We start from the raw sequence: 6,560 nt of genomic DNA, 5'->3' as shown, positions 1-6,560 counted from the left end.
TAAGGGCCCTGTCGTTGAATCCTGCTCCAGCAGCCAGGGTCCGAAATTCCAAGGCGAACTCCTGGGTCCTCGTCCCCTGCCTCAGGTGGAAGAGGCGTTCACCCGCCGCTCTACCCTCGGGCTGGTGGTTGAAGACCGTCCGGAAGCAACGGGTGAACACCTCGAAGTGGTCCAACACTGCATCTCCTTCTCCCCACATGGCGTTTGCCCACTCCAGAGCTCTCCCTGAGAGGCACAAGACGAGGGCGGACTCCCTCTCCCTTCCCGAGGGAGCCGGGTAAACGGTGGCCAAGTATAGGTCCAGCTGTAGTAGGAAACCCTGGCAGTATGCCGCCTTCCCATCATATTCCCTGGGAAGGGCGAGAAGCATCCCACTGGGACCGGGTACAGGAGGGACGAGTAGTGGTAACCCCTGTTGTGCTGGTGGAGGCGCTGGAGGGACTCTCTGTCTCTCCCAGCGGTCCATGGTCTGGACGACGCGGTCCATCGCGGCGCCTAGATGTTGCAGCATCGCCGTGTGCTCTCTGACACGCTCCTTGACCCCTACAACCGGGGTACCTGCTCCTGCTGAATTGATGGTAGGTGTGTAATTCAACGGTGTGCGCAACTGGTTAACTGAAGTCAGGTGCAGGAGAGCAGAGATGAGTGAACAGGCACACTATTTCGCAGAAGGAAAAACAGTCGGATGCAACTGCGTAATGACACTTCCGCCAAAGGCAAAAGCGAATAGCGCACTCATCACACAAATAATATACTGCATACGGGTTCCAAACAAGACCCGGGGAAAAACCAGCATGAAGCGTCACACATGACACGTAACGAGCAATTACACACAGACATGGGGGGAACAGAAGATAATATACACCTAAAGTGATGAGGGGATGTAAAACAGGTGTGCGGAAAAACAAGAAAAAACAAATGGAAAATGAAAGGTGGAGCGGCGATGGCTAAAAGCGATGGCTTTAGAAGCTTCTGATAGGCTAATTGACATCATTTGAGTCCATTTTTTTTGCCTCTTTGCTTGACATCATTGGATAATCAAAAGAAATTAGCCAAGACCTCAGCAAAAAATTGTAGAACTCCACAAGTCTGGTTCATCCTTGGGAGCAATTTCCAAACACCTGAAGGTACCACATTCATCTTTACAAACAATAGTACGCAAGTATAAACACCATGGGACCCCACAGCCATCATACCACTCAGGAAGGTCAGTCCTCATCAGGCTTAGAAGTTGGAGTTTTGTGGCGATTTCCAAAGCTAACAAATTAAACACAATTCATTGAATAAACAATTTAAAACTCCAACATCTTGGTGTGGAATCTGTCCATATAAGCTTCTAAGAATATCTACAATATTAGATATAAAAGTGTATAAAAATGTATAAAAGTCAATTTTTGCCAATTTCATTTCATTGTTTGCTTTTCTAAGCCGTTTATGCAGCTGTCAGCAGCATTGATTTCCTGTATAAAGACATATCTATCAAGGTGACGATGCTTTACCAGGCAGTGGCTTTTGTTTGTGGTATTCAACTCAGTCTGTTTTCTCTCTGTGTAACAGCCTGATTCACTGCACCTTAGGCACACACAGACACGCACACGGATACACACACGTACAATATTATTATTCCTCGTATTCAGCTCTAAAAGTATAGGTAGTCTGTCAGTACCTTCACAACCATGTTATGTACAGAACACTGACTCAATAGATAGATGTTGCTGTGTAGATTATCTGATATCTGATGATGATTCCTCTTTCAACAATATTTGGAAGTGTGTTCTAATGATTGATGTCATTCAAGGTCATGCTGAAAGAAATATACGGAGTATTGATACAAAACAAATGTCTTTTAGTTGCCTATAATCAAATCGCAAAGCGCCTCACAATGGGTAAGGATTGACTCCTTCTGGAGAAAACAGACTAAGGTTGTACAAGTGGTTGAAAGCTTAATTTCCAACACTACATAGGCTGTGTAGCCCCTGACGCAGACAATGTATACAGGACAGTTCCCCTGTTTTATATCACCTTGGAAACCTGGAAATGTGAATATTCTCATTTTATTTTTCATGCCATTTGTTATCACACTAAATCAATGGCTTAGTGCACACTCTACATCCTGTGATGTAACATCTCAGTATAATATTATCATGTTAACACAGAAGCACTAGCATTGTTAACATTCTCAAATTGTATTTTTGTTCCCCTCCCTAGTTTTATAATTTCACTGTGATACAAAAAACTGCCCCAGTGTGCTGTAGGACCATGCAGACGCCTCAGAGCGGTCTGGTAGGCTGTTTGGCAGTTTCAGGCTGCTGGATTTGGACTGCACAGGCAGCACTGTGCTTGCAGACAGGTTGTGTGAAGGCAAAGCTTTTGAAAGGCTGGCTTAGGATCAGCACTTGTCTAAACATCGGACTGTTACATGGTTACTTCATGGATATCAGTCTGAAAGAAGTTGCTGTAAAAAAGACACAATAGCCTCTACAAGCTATAATGTTGAATAAAGTTATATTTAAACATATTTTACTGGTTGTCCGTGCTGTTGGTCCTTTAGGCGGTAGAAGGTGGAGATAGGGTATCCACAGGAAAGTGTTGTTTCCCTGACTTTTTGTGGAGTCGGTAGGTTCGGTTGCTTGTATTTTCCATATCCTGAAGCATTTCATGTGATGCACAATATGTAAACAATAGCCGAATGTTGTCGACTAAAGCCTGTTACCTTGCAATCAGCTGGAAGTGCTTGTGAAATTTTCCAGCTGATTGATTTGGACAATGTTTAGTTTGTGCTTCAGTTAAACTGGGCCATTGTTGACATATTGTGCAAGTCGCATGTTAATTGCATCAGCATTGAAAATACAAACCGATATACAGACCAGTGTACTGAAAGTCGGGTTAATAAGATTACTCTGTGGATATTTTGTCTCAGATTACCTCATACCACAGGAGGCTGCTGAGGGGAGGACGGCTCATAATAATGGCTGGAAATGAGTAAATGGAATGATATCAAACACATGGAAATCGTGTGTTCAATACCATTCCATTTATTCCTTTTCCAGACATTTTTATGAGCCCGTCCACCCGAATTAAGGTGCCTCCGGCCACAGGTGCCTCCCACATAAGGACAAATTCAGCGGACACTGGGTAAAGTACGTTCAAATTACGTTTATTTAATAGTCTGACTTGTGATGGAACTGTTCACCAAAAGTGAGCCTACATATTAGAGACGAGAAAGTAGTCTTCCACTCTGAGTCGTAGAGGCTTAGACCAGCATGGGAGAGTTGAACAGAGGCAATTGCTGTCAGTGTGCATGTGTTGCGCTCTTACTCCTACTTGTAAAAGCAAGCAGAGCAGAAACCGGCCACTATTTAGTTGACAGATGTAGCTGGCAAGGTAACTGCTGTTTGAATTAACGTGAAGAAAAAAATGAAACTACTGTTTATTCGCAGTGCTGAACTTGTAACTGACATGTAACATTATTTAAATGTTTCCTCCCCTCTCGACTGAGGTGAATTAGCTAGATAGTAGCTACCACAGTCAGTTCAGCTCTAGATATCTGTCAGACATAGCTATAATAGCCACCTCATATCGCTATTTAACAGCTGTTGTGTGTTTGTTAATGTTTTGTAGCCTTTGTTTTGTCCCGTTTGAAAATACACTACCGTTCAAAAGTTTGGGGTCACTTAGAAATGTCCTTGTTTTTGAAAGAGGTATATTTTTTGTCCATTAAAATAACATCTAATTGATCAGAAATACAGTGTAGACATTGTTAATGTTGTAAATGACTATTGTAGCTGGAAACGGCTGATTTTTAATGGAATATCTACATAGTCGTACAGAGGCCCGTTATCAGCAACCATCACTCCTGTGTTCCAATGGCACATTGTGTCAGCTAATCCGAGTTTATAATTTTAAAAGGCTAATTGATCATTAGAAAACCATTTTGCAATTATGTTAACACAGCTGAAAACTGTTGTTCTGATTAAATACGCAATAAAACTGGCCTTCTTGAGACAAGTTGGGGATCTAGAGCATCAGCATTTGTGGGTTTGATTACAAACTCAAAATGGCTAGAAACAAAGAACTTTCTTCTGAAACTCGTCAGTCTTTTCTTGTTCTGAGAAATGAAGGCTATTCCACGCGAGAAATTCCCAAGAAACTGAAGATCTCGTACAGTGCTGTGTACTACTCCCTTCACAGAACACTGCAAACTGGCTCTTACCAGAATAGAAAGAGTGGGAGGCCCCGGTGCACAACTGAGCAAGAGGATAAGTACATTAGAATGTCTAGTTTGAGAAGTCCTCAACTGGCAGCTTCATTAAATAGTAACTGCAAAACACCAGTCTCAAAGTCAACAGTGAAGAGGTGACACTGGGATGCTGGCCTTCTAGGCAGAGTAGCAAAGAAAAAGCCATATAAAAAGAAAAAAATATTAAGATGGGCAAAATAACAGACACTGGACAGAGGACACTGCCGTCCTGTGGGTTGTCACTGGCCTTGGCCTAACACATCTAAGGCTGAAACCAATAATGAATGTTTCACTAAGATCCTAAAGAGCTCTACAGTACTATTAGGCCTATGAGATGAATTATATGGAGGACGTGCTCTTTCTGTGTGTTAATGTATACTGAATGTGAACCCTTTGGAAATACCTGGATTTCTGCAAAAATTGGTCATAAAATGTGATCTTCATCTAGGTCACAACAATAGACAAACAGTCTGTTTAAATTAATAACAAACAATTATACATGTTCATGTCTTTATTGAACACACCGTGTAAACATTCACAGTGCAGGGTGGAAAAAGTATGTGAACCCTTGGATGTAATAACTGGTTGACCCTCCTTTGGCAGCAATAACCTCAACCAAACATTTTCTGTAGTTGCGGATCAGACCTGCACAACAGTCAGAAGGAATTTTGGACCAGTCCTCTTTACAAAACTTTTTCAGTTAAAAAAATATTCTTTGGATGTCTGGTGTGAACTGCTCTCGAGGTCATGCCACAGCATCTCAAATCAGGTTGAGTTCAGGACTCTGACTGGGACACTCCAGAAGGCAAATTTTATTTTATTGTTGATTTACTTCTGTGTTTTGGTTCGTTGTCCTGTTGCATCACCCAACTTCTGTTGAGCTTCAATTGGTGGACAGAGCCTTACATTCTCCTGCAAAATGTCTTGATAATCTTGGGAATTCATTTTCCCATCAGTGATAGCAAGCTGTCCAGGCCCTGAGTCAACAAAGGAGCCCCAAACCATGATTTCCCCCTCCACCATACTTTACAGTTGGGTTGGGTTGAGATTTTGATGTTGGTGTGCTGTGCCTTTTTTTCCTCCACACAGTGTTGTGTGTTCCTTCCAAACAACTCAACTGTAGTTTCATCTGTCCACAGAATATATTGCCAGTAGCGCTGTGGAACATCCAGGTGCACTTTTGCAAACTTCAGACGAGCAGTAATGTTTTTTTTTTGACCGCAGTGGCTTCTTCCGTGGTGTCCTCCCATGAACACCATTCTTGCTTAGTGTTTCACGTATCGTAGACTCGTCAACATAAATATTAGCGTGTTCCAGAGATTTCTGTAAATCTCTAGCTGACATTCTTCTTAACCTCATTGAGCATTCTGCACTGTGCTCTTGCAGTCATCTTTGCAGGACAGCCACTCCTAGGCAGAGTAGCAACAGTGCTGAACTTTCTCCAATTATATACAATTTGTCTTACCATGGACTGATGAACATCAAGGCTTTTAGAGATACTTTTGTAAACCTTTCGAGCTTTATGTGTAACAGTATAAATTTAGACCACCATAAACTCACCCATACCCGGGCGCGAACCAGGGACCCTCTGCACACACCGACAACTGACACCCACGAAGCATCGTTACCCATCGCTCCACAAAAGCCGCGGCCCTTGCAGAGCAAGGGGAACTACTACTTCACGGTCTCAGAGCAAGTGAAGTCACTGATTGAAACGCTATTTAGCGCGCACCGCTAACTAAGCTAGCCGTTTCACATCCGTTACACATGCAAGTCAACAATTCTTAATCTTAGGTCTTCTGAGCTCTCTTTTGGTTATTGGTCTCTTTTGGTTATTGGTTAAAGGTGCCGCACAATATTGATTATTGAATTATCTTTTATCTAGTTCAGTTTTATCAATCACTTGAACATATTTAATAATGATCTCTTACTTAGCTTGATGACTGTGGGCATTTTTGCTTACTTTTTGTTATTCTAAATAGAGACGGCTAGAAGGGCCATGCGTCTTATTATATAGATTGTGTAGAAATGCAGGAAATTAGTTTTGGATGCCAAAACAAATTCTGGAGGAAGACTCAAAGACCCCCACACCAGGTTACCAGGTCACAGCTAATTACAGCTGTTTTCCCCCCTCTGGCACAGTGTGGTTTGTGCCCTTATGGCCCAAGGCATTGAAGGTCACTGATAATAATGTTCGTCAGGGGCCGTCAAGTGTCCCTGGAGTCACAGTAACTGCACAGCTGTCTCATACACACATTTACATAACTGGCCTTTACATAACATAATTTGTGGTGCATTATATATATTTTTTAAACATAGT

The sequence above is a fragment of the Oncorhynchus mykiss genome, chromosome 25, assembly GCF_057628025.1.
Source record: "Oncorhynchus mykiss isolate SJ-2025 chromosome 25, ASM5762802v1, whole genome shotgun sequence".
NCBI classification, from domain to species: domain Eukaryota; kingdom Metazoa; phylum Chordata; class Actinopteri; order Salmoniformes; family Salmonidae; genus Oncorhynchus; species Oncorhynchus mykiss.
The sequence above is the reverse complement of the archived record's forward strand: the minus strand, read 5'-3'. Positions refer to the sequence as shown.